Source organism: Pseudophryne corroboree, chromosome 9 (genome assembly GCF_028390025.1).
Source record: "Pseudophryne corroboree isolate aPseCor3 chromosome 9, aPseCor3.hap2, whole genome shotgun sequence".
NCBI lineage: Eukaryota > Metazoa > Chordata > Amphibia > Anura > Myobatrachidae > Pseudophryne > Pseudophryne corroboree.
The window spans coordinates 36,697,290-36,712,155 of record NC_086452.1 but is presented as its reverse complement, the minus strand read 5'-3'; positions in this window follow the sequence as shown (position 1 = coordinate 36,712,155).

Sequence of the window (14,866 nt, the reverse complement as noted above, 5' to 3'; positions counted from 1 at the left end):
CCCAGGGCCAGGGTATCTCTCCTGTGGTGGCTGCAGAGTGCTCACCTTCTAGAGGGCCGCAGATTCGGCATTCAGGACTAGATCCTGGTGACCACGGATGCGAGCCTCCGAGGCTGGGGAGCAGTCACACAGGGAAGAAATTTCCAAGGTCTTTGGTCAAGTCAAGAGACTTGTCTTCACATCAACATATTGGAACTAAGGGCCATATACAACGCCCTACGTCAAGCGGAGACCTTTCTTCGCGACCAACCGGTTCTGATCCAGTCAGACGTCACTGCAGTAGCTCATGTAAACCGCCAAGGCGGCACAAGGAGCAGAGTGGCGATGGCGAAAGCCACCAGAATTCTTCGCTGGGTGGAGAATCATGTATAAGCACGGTCAACAGTGTTCATTCCGGAAGTGAACAACTGGGAAGCAGACTTCCTCACCAGACATACGTCCTGGAGAGTGGAGACTTCATCAGGAAGTCTTCGCACAGATTGCAGTTCGGTGGGGACTGCCACAGATAGACAGGATGGCGTCCCACCTCAACAAAAAGCTGCAGAGTTATTGCGCCTGGTCAAGAGACCCTCAGGCAGTAGCGGTAGACGCCCTAGTGACACCGTGGGTGTTCCAGTCAGTCTATGTATTTCCTCCTCTTCCTCTCATATCCAAGGGTTGAGAATAATAAGAAAAAGGAGGAGTGAGAACAATCCTCATTGTTCCAGATTGGCCACGAAGGATCTGGTATCCGGATCTGCAGGAAATGTTTACAGAAAATCCGTGGCCTCTTCCTCTAAGGCAGGACCTGTTGCAACAGGGCCCATGTCTGTTCCAAGACTTACCGCGGCTGCGTTTGACGGCATGGCGGTTGAACGCCGGATCCTAGCGGAAAAAGGCATTCCGGATGAGGTCATTCCTACGCTGTTAAAGGCTAGGAAGGACGTGACATCTTAATATTATCACCGTATATGGTGAAAATATGTTTCTTGGTGTGAGGCCAGGAATGCTCCTACGGAAGAATTCCATCTGGGCCTTTCCTTCACTTCCTACAAACTGGAGTGAATTTGGGCCTAAAACTTAGGCTCCATTAAGGTTCAGATTTCGGCCCTATCCATTTTCTTTCAAAAAGAGTTGGCTTCTCTACCAGAAGTTCAGACGTTTGTAAAAGGTGTGCTGCGTATTCAGCCTCCTTTTGTGCCTCCGGTGGCACCTTGGGATCTTAACGTGGTGTTAAGTTTCCTAAAGTCACACTGGTTTGAACCACTTAAAACGGCGGAGTTAAACTAGCTCACGTGGAAGGTGGTCATGTTATTAGCCTTGGCTTCGGCTAGACGTGTGTCAGAATTAGCGGCTTTGTCACATAAAAGCCCCTATCTGGTTTTCCATATGAATAGAGCAGAATTGCGGACCCGTTCGCAATTTCTGCCGAAAGTGGTATCACCTTTTCATATGAACCAACCTATTGTGGTGCCTGTGGCTACACGTGACTTGGAGGATTCAGAGTTACTTGATGTGGTCAGGGCTTTGAAAATTTACGTGGCCAGAACGGCTAGAGTCAGGAAAACTGAAGCGCTGTTTGTCCTGTATGCATCCAACAAGATTGGTGCCCCTGCTTCAAAGCAAACTATTGCTCGCTGGATTTGTAACACGATTCAGCAAGCGCATTCTACGGCTGGATTGCCGTTACCAAAATCGGTCAAGGCCCATTCCACTAGGAAGGTGGGCTCTTCTTGGGCGGCTGCCCGGGGGTCCTCTGCACTACAGCTGTGTCGAGCTGCTACTTGGTCGGGTTCAAACACTTTTGCAAAATTCTATAGGTTTGATACCCTGGCTGAGGAGGACCTCATGTTTGCTCAATCGGTGCTGCAGAGTCATCCGCACTCTCCCGCCCGTTTGGGAGCTTTGGTATAATCCCCATGGTCCTTACGGAGTCCCCAGCATCCTCTAGGACGTTAGAGAAAGTAGGATTTTGGTACTTACCAGGTAAATCCTTTTCTTTGAATCCATAGGGGGCACTGGAGTACTCTTGGGATATGGACGGCGTAGCAGAAACAAAGGCACTGAATATTTAAATTTAGAACTCTCCACCCCTCCATATCCCAGAGTACCTCAGTGTACGACCTCAGTGTTTTTTACTGAGCGAACAAGACTATAGAGAGGTTGACAATGGAGAATTCCTATCACATAACGGACAACAACAAAGTTGACCCATAACGTTACTGTCAACTAAACAGTTGACACCATAACCGATAGACCTTTATAATTTGAACCAATCGGTGAAAATTTCTTACCATAAGCTCCTCTGAGCTTAATACAACCCTGGTAAAATGTGTTATCATAAGCTCCTTTGAGCTTAAAACAACCCAGGTAAAACAAACAACCCAGGTAAAACTGCTCTGGGTGGGCATCCAGTGCCCCCTATGGATTCAAAGAAAAGGATTTACCTGGTAAGTACCAAAATCCTACTTTCTTTTTCATCCACTAGGGGTCACTGGAGTACTCTTGGGACGTACCAAAGCTTCCCTCGTGGGCGGGAGAGCTGTTTGACACCTGTAACAGTAGACGGCCAAAGCTAGATGCTGATGCCGCAACCGTTTCATAACGTGTAAACGCGCACAAACGTGCAACCGTTTTATAACGTGTAAACGCGCACAAACGTGTGCACTGAAGGCTATGTAGCCGCGTCGTAGACGCTGCACGACCAGCTGGTCATGACATTCCCACAGAACCTGTGGGATGAGCTATTACTGACGTAGGCGACTGTAACTTAGCCTTAAAGTAAGCCTGACTTGTAGTCATTTTTATCCAACTGGATAATGTTTGCTGAGAAACTGGCTAACTCCAGTTGGCAGCATCATATATAACAAACAACGTATACGTATTACGTACTGTAGACGTTCGGGACATATAGACGCGTAATGCGTGTACCACATTCATAATTCTAGAATGTGCTGTCAACACAGGAACCACTCTTGGTTTATTGCTGTGAAGAATAAGAAATCGGAATTGGTCCGAAGTTCTGCTTTGTTATGATAAAACTCAAATACGGTGGCTTGGAATACAAGGCACCCAAATATGAAAACAAAACCCCTTGCCGAAGCTACGGCTAGAAGAAAACGTTTTCCAATTGAGAAACTTAATACCCATTTGTTGTAAGGGTTCAAAAAATATGAAAACTGTAAGAAATCTGAACCCAGCTTCAAGTCGCATGGCGCTGTAGGTGGGATAAATGGAGGCTGCACCTTGATGACACACCTTGTAAAAAAGGTGTGTACCTACGCAATAGATTCAAACGTCTGTGAAAATAAATTGACCACACAGATACCTGCACCCTCAGTGCAGATAAACGCAGTTCTCCATCCCACCCCGTCTGTAAATAACAGAATACGGGTAACGTGAAAGATGATGTCGGAAACTTCTGAGCCTCACACCCACCTATATAGGCACACCAAATTGTGTAATAATGAGCTGCCGTAAGCGGCTTCCTAGCTCATAACATGGTTGGTATACCAATACTGTAATGCCCTATGTATTTCCTTAAGAGGGTGGTCTGAACCCCCACCCCGTCAACCGCAGCCACGGTACATATGTGAATAGGGGTCAACGAACGGCCCCTGTTGTAACAGGTTGGACGTATTATGAGGGCCCAAGATCGTGTGCAAGTATTCTTTGGAGCTTTGAGAAGCAAGCTCTCTGAAATCCATGAGATATCACTAGTATGACTGTGACGAACTGTCTTATGATCCGTTTTAGCAACGGAGAGATAGAAAGAGAGCAGAGGAAAATGGTGGAGGCAGATACACGAAGCTGTATGACCACACGAATGTGAGACCTCCACTGCCACTGCTCTTGTGATCTCTCGCTCTGTACACATACTGAGCGATTGTAATTGTGGCGAGATGCCATCATGTATACCTGAGGGTAACCCCACTTGTGGATTCACATATGAAACACCTGTGGATGAAATGCCCAGTTTTATGGATAAAAATTCCGACGGTTGAGATCATCTGTCTAACAGATGTCCACTCCCGGAATGATCCCCGTAGACAACATCACCTAATGGTGTTCTGGGCAATTTGAGGATTCGAACTACCTCCCTGGTTGTTGTGTATGCAACTCCCGTTGCGTTGTCTGACTGCACTTGGACAGACTGAAAGCGAAGCATATAGTGCATTGTAAATTGCACGGAGTTCCAGGACATTTATAGACAGCAATCTGTCGTGATCCGTTTTAGAACCCCTGTCGCTGATCTTTTTAACTACAACTCCTGAACCTCTGAGACTCTCGTCCAGAGTATATACACTCTCGCCCTGAAACCCGGCGAACTAAAGCGCTTTGAAAAAACATCATTGTTCCAGCGCTTTGAAAACACATCATTGTTCCTAATAGGCGAATACACCAATGTACCGCTAGTGTGCGTGGCTTTTGCACGAATTGTACTAGTTGGTATATTTGTTCTTGCTGGTGTAGTAGTTAAATCTCTTAGATTTACCGTATTTATAATCTTACCTAGGAACTGAAGTCGTTTAGACGGAATTAGATGCGATTGTTTTCGAACTTGACCTGCTACCGTGGTGTACATTAGTAGCGCAAGTAAGATGAACTTCTGTTGAGACAGAGTTCTTATGAGCAGATCGTCTAAATATGTAACGATTGTCACCGCTAGGGCTCTGAAATGAGCTATTGCCCCAACATCACCTTGGTGAATACCCGAGGCACTGACAAGAGGCCAAACGGTAGAACCTGAAATGGTTAATGGTTGTGGCGTATTGCAAAACGCAAGAACCTGTTATGCGGTGACCAACCCGGAATGGGTAAATACACATTGTGAAGATCAAGCATAATCCTGCAATCTTGTGGCTTCAACTATGCAAGTACTAACTGCAGTAAATCCATTTCCAACTGTAGTAAGTGACTTGCTGATTGATACTGCGACGGAGCCCTCCGGCTTCGCTACCCCAAACAGAGGGGAATAAGTAACCCTGACTCTGTTGGTGTACCAGGTGTGGAAATAAAAACAGCTGAAACCAGCAGATGTAAATAGCCGATACATCCATGAGTGGATGTTTGGAAAACCCGGCAAATGTCACGTGTAACGGCGCGCTTCCACAATTGGAAATGCTAGATGACCTAAGAGGCCGTTAAGCCACTGGCTTGTTGACTTTAGCACCATGTCGTTACAAGTCGTGACTGTTTTTGTACCACAACCTTGAAACAAAAACTGAAGTCTAAAGGGATTAAACGTCGGGTAATCTTTTGTCTGAATATCAAATTAGCATTAAACAAGTTCTAGGCTTGTTTTGGTGAAACTAGCGACGATGAAAAGCTAGAATCGTGTTAGCCGAAGCTTTACAGAAATACTCTGCAGCTTTTTATTAACAATGATCGTCATTGTTTACATACATAGAGCGTCTAGTGACCCAAATGTTTATAATGTTTGTCACAGACGAATTCACCAATGACGTATTGTCCCATTTAGAACGGGTAAATAGAGTTAACTGTTAGTCAGATATTGTAACTAATAACTCATTGAAAATCTGTTGTTTAGGAAAATCGACAGATTAGATGTTAGAGTCTACCTAATCTCTGTAAAATTTGAGACACTGACTCACTGTTATTAGCAATGTATGGTTGTCAAACCCCCGCACTATCTGACTGCTGGTTTAATGTACCCTTGTCAGTGGTAGGTACCGCTGTGAGGTTTGTATAATTGTCAGATTAAATTATAAGTATAAATTAATACCCTGGACTGAAAATCCTTTGTTAGAGCTTGCGGAGTAACTTTGGAGACTCCGATCTTACCGCTCATGTGGAGAGGCGTTATGCTTAACATAGGATCTGGGACTGACCCTGCTTCCGGAGTGGAAACGTACAAACCAACAGAATTTGCGGTAGATTTATGTACCGACATTATAGTAAACCTTATATTTAGTCTGTGTTGTATGCTTATACAGACAGACACCACAATAGCCAAAGGACAGACTTAAAGTGCGTAATATATATATATATATATATATATATATATATATATATACTTATGGATAAATATATTTATGGCTAAATACAGTTTACATGGCCTATGTGAAACCTGACCCAAATTTGTTCCCACTAACACCCCTGCGCCTCCGGTGGCGAAGAGATGTAGTGTAGGAATGTTCTGGAATTATGGCAGCAACAGGAAACATGATTAAAAATGGCCCCCATGCCATGCTTACATTGTAACTCATAGGAGAAATTACAATATCTGCTGCCCATGATAATCACAGTCTAATATACACTGATAATCACAGCACATGCAGGTTACAATAACATCACAGGCAGATGACCTTTAATATAAGCTCTGCCTTTAATATCTTCTGTTAATATTAATAACTTTTATACATAAATATATATATAGGCTCAACAGCCTATTACATGCATCTGGCAGCTGCAGCCATGCAGTAATCTGCCAGGTCCCCCACTCCCTCCCCCTTCCCTGTACTCCCTGTAGCGCTGTGTCTCAGCGGGGAGCTGGGAATGCAGGGAGGCGAAGGACCATAACCCCGAGCAGCCGAAATCGGCTGGCCGGAGCGCGTTGCTAGTCAAGCTGCCCGGGTTTCTATGTGAGAGCCCCGCTGTCTGTGCGGCGGGTCTCCGTCCCTCCTTGTACTCTCTGCTGTTAGCGGTGAGCTGGGACGCTCACTGCAGGGAGCGATGACGGCGCCCTGTTGTACGGAGCGCTGTACGGAGCGGCTGTAACGGACCCCATAGCGAGAGAGCTGCGGCGGGCGGCGGCCTCTGAGAGCAGATCAGCGGAGGCCTGGCCGGAGGTCTTGTGCTGAAGACTGTGGCCGTGTGGGGAGGGCGCTGAGTGGGGAGACCAGCGGCAGAACGGGCGCCAAGTGGAGCGAGCAGCGGCGTGCGCTAAGCGCTACAATGTCCCCACACCTCGGGCGGCAGCGGGAGCTGACCTCCCCCTTCACTGTGAACGGCACACCACACAGCGGGCGGCCGCCTGCGCTGACCGCCCCGTTTTCCCCAGCATACCTTATTCTAAGCTCAGAGCTTTGACGGGGCTTCTATCTGTAAGCTCCGTCCAGCTGCTTGATCCTCTTCATGGCTGTGACGGGGCTTCTTTCTGTAAGCTCCGTCCAGCTCTTTGATCACTTTTTTATGGCTGTGACGGGGCTTCTTTATGTAAGTTCCGTCCAGCTGTTGCAGGCCAGTGGGCCTGTGGCTGTGAGGGTGCTCTTTGTGAGGACCGACACGCCATGCGCTGTTGCAGCGGCACTATCCCGGACCCATGTTTTTCAATAAACTGGGAAGGGATGTATAGTAAAAATTGAAAATTAAAAAATAAAAATGAAAAATTAATAAAAATCTTCCACAAAGTGTGGGAATCCCACAAGCCGTTGTTAGTGCTTTGAGCACGGAAAAAACACTGAGGTCGTACACTGAGGTACTCTGGGATATGGAGGGGTGGAGAGTTCTAAATTTAAATATTCAGTGCCTTTGTTTCTGCTACGCCGTCCATATCCCAAGAGTACTCCAGTGACTCCTAGTGGATGAAAAAGAAAATAAGATTTTACTTACCGGTAAATCTATTTCTCGTAGTCCGTAGAGGATGCTGGGCACCCGTCCCAAGTGCGGACTTCTTCTGCAATACTTGTATATAGTTATTGCTTCAATAAGGGTTACGTTATAGTTGCATCGGTCTTGCACTGATGATATGTTGTTTTCATACTGTTAACTGGGTAGTTATCACAAGTTATACGGTGTGATTGGTGTGGCTGGTATGAATCTTGCCCTTGGATTAACAAAATCCTTTCCTTGTACTGTCCATCTCCTCTGGGCACAGGTTCTCTAACTGAGGTCTGGAGGAGGGGCATAGAGGGAGGAGCCAGTGCACACCAGGAACTAAATTCTTTCTTGAAGTGCCCATGTCTCCTGCGGAGCCCGTCTATCCCCATGGTCCTTACGGAGTCCCCATCCTCTACGGACTACGAGAAATAGATTTACCGGTAAGTAAAATCTTATTATCCTGTGTGTAATATATATATATATATATATATATATATATATATATATAGAGACCCTGACACACCTAGGCCCCCAGGGTACAGAATATAGTGATAGCAATACGTGTGATACACAAGAATGGAATCCACACAGCAGTTACAGGCACACTCAGTCACAAGTACAATGCAGAAGTTATTACAGATAAACAATAAAACGGCACTGGACTAGTATAACTATATATAGGTAAAGTATGTATGTATGTAGATAATAGGATTTTGGTACTTACCAGGTAAATCCTTTTCTTTGAATCCATAGGGGGCACTGGAGTACTCTTGGGATATAGACGGCTTTAGCAGAACAAGGCACTGAATATTTAAATTTAGTAACTCTCCTCCCCTCCATATTCCCAGAGTACCTCAGTGTTTTTTACTGAGCCGAACAGGAGCGACAGAGAGGATGACAATGGAGAATTACATATAACATAACGGACAATAAAGTTGACACATAACGTTACTGACACTAAACAGTTGACACCATAACCGATAGAACTTGAAAATTTGAACCAGTCGGTGAGAATGTGTTACCATAAGATCCACTGAACTTACCACAAGACAGGTAAAACTGCTCTGGGTGGGCGTCCAGTGCCCCCTATGGATTCAAAGAAAAGGATTTACCTGGTAAGTACCAAAATCCTATTTTCTTGGTACATACCAAAGCTTCCCCCGTGGGCGGGAGAGCTGTTTGGCACCTGTAACACTAGGCGGCCAAAGCTAGATGCTGATGCCGCAAACGTATCAAACTTGCAAAAGCGCACAAACGTGTGCACTGATTACCATGTAGCCACACGGCAAAGCTGCGTTGTAGAAGCCCCACGACCAGCTGCCCATGAAGTTCCCACAGAACGTGTGGAATGAGCTATTACTGATGTAGGCGGCTGTAACCTAGCATGAAGGTAAGCCTGACGTATGGTCAGTTTCATCCATCTGGATAAGGTCTGCTTAGAAGCTGGCCAACCCATCTTGGCAGCATCATAGAGAACAAACAACGTATCCGTCTTACGAACTGTAGACGTTCGGGATACATAAACGCGTAGTGCGCGTACCACATCCAAAGTTCCAGAATCTTCTGTTAACACAGGAACTACTATTGGTTGATTGATGTGAAAAGATGACACTACCTTTGGCAAGAAAGCGGGATTTGTACGAAGTTCTGTCATCATGAAACACCAAATACGGTGGCTTGCATGACAAGGCACCCAAATCTGAAACACGCCTTGCCGAAGCTAAGGCTAAGAGAAAAATTGTTTTCCAAGTGAGAAACTTAATATCCACTTGTAAGGGTTCAAAATATGAAGACTGTAAAAAAAATCTAAAACCAGATTCAAGTCCCATGGCACTGTAGGTGGAATGAATGGAGGCTGTACTCTGAGGACACCTTGCAGAAAGGTGCGTACAGACGGCAATAGAGCCAATCTTCTTTGAAAGTAAATTGACAAAGCAGATACCTGCACCTTTAGTGTAGATAAACGCAGTCCTCCATCTAACCCCGTCTGTAGAAATAACAAATGACTGGATAACTTGAAAGATGACGTCGGAAACGTCCGAGCCTCACACCTACCTATATAGGCACGCCAAATTCTGTAATAATGAGCTGCCGTAACTGGCTTCCTAGCACGTAACATGGTTGGTATAACCGATTCTGGAATGCCCTCTCTTCTTAAGAGGGCGGTCTCAACAGTCACCCCGTCAAACGCAGCCACGCTAAATCGGGGTAAAGGAACGGACCCTGTTGTAACAGGTCCGGACGTAGCGGGAGCGGCAAAGGATCGTCTGCGAATAGTCCGCGGAGATCCGAGAACCAAGCTCTCCTAGGCCAATGAGGCGCCACTAGTATGACTGGCGGACTCTCTTGATCCGTTTTAGCAACAGGGAGCAGCGGAAACGGTGGAAACAGATACACGAGGCTGTACGGCCACGCGATTGTGAGAGCATCCACCGCCACTGCCTTTGGATCTCGCGTTCTGAACACATATTGGGGCGTTTGGTGATTGTGGCGAGATGCCATCAGGTCCACTTGAGGGTAACCCCACCTCTGGACCAATATGTGAAACACTTCTGGATTTAATGCCCATTCTCCTGGATGAAAATCCCGACGTCTGAGATAATCTGCCTCCCAGTTGTCCACTCCCGGAATGAACACTCCTGACAATATCACTTGGTGATGCTCGGCCCAATTGAGGATTCGAGCTACTTCCCGCATGGCCATGCGGCTTCTCGTTCCTCCTTGTTTGTTGATGTACGCGACCGCTGTCGCGTTGTCTGACTGCACTTGGACAGTCTGAGACCGCAGCATGTGTACTGCTTGTCGTAGCGCATTGTAAATTGCCCGGAGTTCTAGGACATTTATAGACAGCAATCTTTCGTGATCCGCCCAGAGAGCCTGGAGCTGACCATTTTGAACTACAGCTCCCCAACCTCTGAGACTCGCGTCCGTCGTTAGAATTATCCAATTCCAGGCGCCGAACCGTTTCCCTGCTGTTAGATTGTGTACTTTGAGCCACCAGAGTAGAGATACTCTGGCCCGTGGAGACAACCTCACCCTCTGGTGAATCTGCAGATGCGAGCCCGACCACTGTGCGAGCACATCCAGTTGAAAAGGACGTGAGTGAAATCTTCCGAACTGAAGGGCTTCGAAAGCCGCCACCATTGTGCCTAACAGGCGAATGCACAAATGGACCGAGACTGTGCGTGGCTTGAGCACTAATTGTACCAGATGACGAATAATCTGTACTTTCTGTTGTGGTTGGTAAATTCTTTGCTCTACCGTATCGAGAATCATACCTAGGAATTGAAGTCGTTGAGATGGAATTAGATGTGATTTCTTGAAGTTGACAATCCAACCGTGCTGAACTAGTACATTGTACGTCAGCAACGCATGTTGGAGGAGCATCTGTTGAGACGGAGCTTTGATGAGCAGATCGTCCAAGTACGGAACTATTATCACTCCCAGGGATCTGAGATGAGCTATCATCACAGACATTACTTTGGCGAATACCCGAGGCGCTGACGAGAGGCCAAACGGTAGAGCCTGAAACTGGTAATGGTTCTGCCGTATCGCAAAACGCAAGAACCTCTGATGAGGTGGCCAAATCGGAATGTGTAAGTACGCATCCTTGAGATCCAGCGCAATCATGAATTCCTGCGGCTCTAAACCTGCAATTACTGACCGCAGAGATTCCATCTTGAATCTGTAGTAAGTGACGTACTGATTGAGGCCCTTTAAGTTCAATATTGGCCTGACCAAGCCATCCGGCTTTGGTACCACAAACAGACTGGAATAATAACCCTGACCTTGTTGGTGTACAGGGACCGGAATCAAAACTGCTGAATCCAGCAGAGACTGAATGGCAATTTGCAGAACCGCCCTCTTGTCGTCCGACACAGGCAGTCCTGTCTTGAAAACCACAGTGGCGGGAGACAGTCGAACTCTATCTTGTAACCTTTTAACATTAAATTGCGGATCCACCCATCTGTGGATGTCTGGAACCACGCCAAATGGAACGTCTGAAGGCATGCTCCCACAACTGGAGATCCGAGATGGGCTGGGAGCCCGTCATGCCACTGGCTTGTCGGTGACCTTAGCATCCTGACGACTGGTGTTGGTTTGTTGAAAACCACGTCCTCGACCTCGTCTACCAGGCGTGGCTGTTCCTCTACCACGGCCTCGAAAGGGCTGTGGTCTAAAGGATTTGAACGCCGGGCCAGAGTATTTCCGTCTAGGTACCGTTGGAGGCAATGGTAGGAAAACAGACTTCCCTCCCGTGGCCTCAGAAATCCATTTGTCCAATTCAGGACCAAACAACTTCTCGCCACCGTAAGGTAACGCCTCTATACCTCTCTTAACCTCTGCCTCCGCTTGCCAAGACCGCAGCCAGAGTGCTCATCGGGCAGTAACTAGCGACGATGAAAGGCGAGAAGTGAGCTGACAGACGGCAGTAGAAGCTGTACATAGATACTCAGCAGCTTCACAGATTTGATCAGCGAGAAGTATAAGGTGATCGTCATGTAGACCAGACTTGAGTTCTGTTTTCCATACAATGAGCGCCTTAGTTACCCAAATGCCAACCAACCCAGGTCTAAGCAACACTCCTGCTGCTATATACATGGACTTTAGCATAGCTTCTATTTTCCGGTCTGAAGGGTCTTTAAGCGTAGTAGCCGTTGGTACTGGTATGGTTAATTTTTTTGTAAGTTTTGACACAGACGAATCCACCATTGGCGGATTCTCCCATGTAGATGTCACAGACTGTGGAAACGGGTAACTAGACTTAAATCGGCGAGGTATAGAAAACCGTTTATCCGGATTCTTCCGTGTTTCTACTAACATCTTATTAAGAGATTCTGAAACAGGAAAACAGATTGGAGATCTCTGTCGTTTAGTAAATACAACTTCATCATTTGTCAGAGGCTCCTCAGTCTCTGTAAACTTCAGAGACTGACGCACTGCCCTGATGAGATTATCAATGCCTGGGCTGTCAAAATCTTCACTATCTGACTGCTGGTCTAATTCACCCTCCTCACCCTCATCTTGCGCAGTGAGGTCTGGCATAGAATCGTCAGAATGCAACATAGCAGAAACTGGTAAATCATAAGACAAATTAAATTTATCCCTTCTACCCAAAGTGGACTTGGACCTTTGGCAAGGCTGAGACCCCTCCGGTAGTTCTGGTGGTCTCACCCGAGACTCAGATCTTGCCGCTTCCCGCTCGTGTCGAGCGGCGGTCAATTCTGATTGCAACCCAGCCATTACATCTGCTAGCATTGCCCATGGAGGGTCCGGGATGAAACCGGCTTTGAAACCAGAGCGGAAATTGTATTCATAGCTGAATTCACAAAACATACTGTACATGTGGTAGATCCATCCGGTAACACACTCTTACAGACATTGCAGTGAAACTTCTTTTTTGTTTTTGCTGGTGCCTTACTCATTATGCAGACAGACAATACAATATACAAAGACAGACAACTTGCACGACTCAGTAAAATTGTTACTAAGGTGTGTCTATATATATATATGGCCGAAGTGCAGTGCACGTGGTCAGTACTATATGAAACCTGATCCCAAATTCCCACTAACACCCCTGCGCCATCCGGTGGAGTAGTGTTGTAGGACAGGAACGTTCTGGAATCACAAACAGGAAGAAACAGGAAGCATGGTTAAAATGGCCTCCATGCCATGCTTACACTAATAATCACAGTTCAGGTCATAAACCCGTGTAAAGACATGTATAACCTGGAAATATCCCGTTAATAAAGGCTTAATAGCCTATGCAATTCTTACAACCCATGCAGCCTTTGCTGCTGCTATGGGCATACATACACTTCTTCCCCCCCCCCCCCCCAGCTGCGCTGCCTGTGAGACTCCCCCCCGTGCTCCGTGTACCGCTGTCTCTTCCAGCGGGGAGCTGGTACAGGGAGGCGGAGAGCGGGTACAGGGAGCCAAGGAGCGCGCTCTATAGAGCCGTGGAGCGGCGGTATTGAGTGGGCGGAAGTGGCGGCCGGCGTACGGGGCTCTGGCGGGGCTCTTAACACTAAACAGCGGTGGCGTCACAGTACTGTAAGCGGCGGGCAGCGCACATAAAGTAACGTGTTCCCCACACAGCGGGGCGGCAGCGTGAGCTGGACGCCTGTGGTTAGGGGCTATGACGGGGCTTCTTCTGTAAGCTCCGTCCAGCCTTCCTGCAGGTAGTTCTGCTCTTGGCTGTGAGGGTGCTCTTTAGTGAGGACCGACACGCCAGCAGCTGCTTGTAGCAGCTTCCACTATCCCGGACCCACGCCTTTTGGTAAGGGGGGAAGGTATGTGTAATAAAGTTTAGAAAAAATTAAAATAAAATTAAAAATAAAATAAGTATAAGTGCTGCAGAGCTAGCACTCGTGCTGGTTCTACTGTGAGCACAGAAAAAACACGGGGTTACTCTGGGAATATGGAGGGGAGGAGAGTTACTAAATTTAAATATTCAGTGCCTTGTTCTGCTAAAGCCGTCCATATCCCAAGAGTACTCCAGTGACCCCTAGTGGATGAAAAAGAAATAATGCACAGCAGATACTGGATGTATATCACAGAATACTTGTACTAATTATTCAGATAGCAGTACACTTGTTCTTAACCAACACTATCTAAAATGACATGTAGAATACTTAAGTGTCTGTAAATTCACAGTGATGAGGAGACAGGCGGCTTTGCAGTCCCGGAGATTCAGCCCAGCTAGTAGTGAAGATAGCGCCAAAATCTCAGGGAGTGAGGGTGTGAGGCAGCTCCAGGGCGGGAACACCAACAGTAGATGGCGCCTGGAGCTGGGGGAGGAGCTACAGGTCAGCGCCTTATCCCCTATGCTGGTCCTCACCACCGGGTACTGTGGAGCCTATGTGAAATGGATTTTAGTAAATCTGACCTGTGCTCCCTTGCCCTGGTGGATATAGTGGGGTCCCTGTGCAGTACAGTGTCCACTCCGCTGCAAGTACCCGGGAGCCCGGCCGCAGGAGTATGCAGTGCTGCTGGGGGAGGCGATGGAGCCGCAGCACAGAATGTCAGAATGACATAACCAGTGCTGCGGCCCTTGAAGTCTTCTTAAAAAGCTCTTTTCAGGGCTGCCTAGCGTAGCCCCACCTGTTAGCTGCCTGCTCTGCAGGCACCAACTTACAAACTGAGCTCTCCAGTGCCTGGTGGCGGGGTTATAGAGGAGGCAGTGCAGTGCAGTGCATCCTGGGAACAGTCAAAGCTTTAGCCTGTTGATGCCTCGGATCAAGATCCAACTCTACACCCCGATGTTATCCCGCTGCAGAAAAATATTATTAAAAAAAGTTCAAATAGGAACATTGCACACATC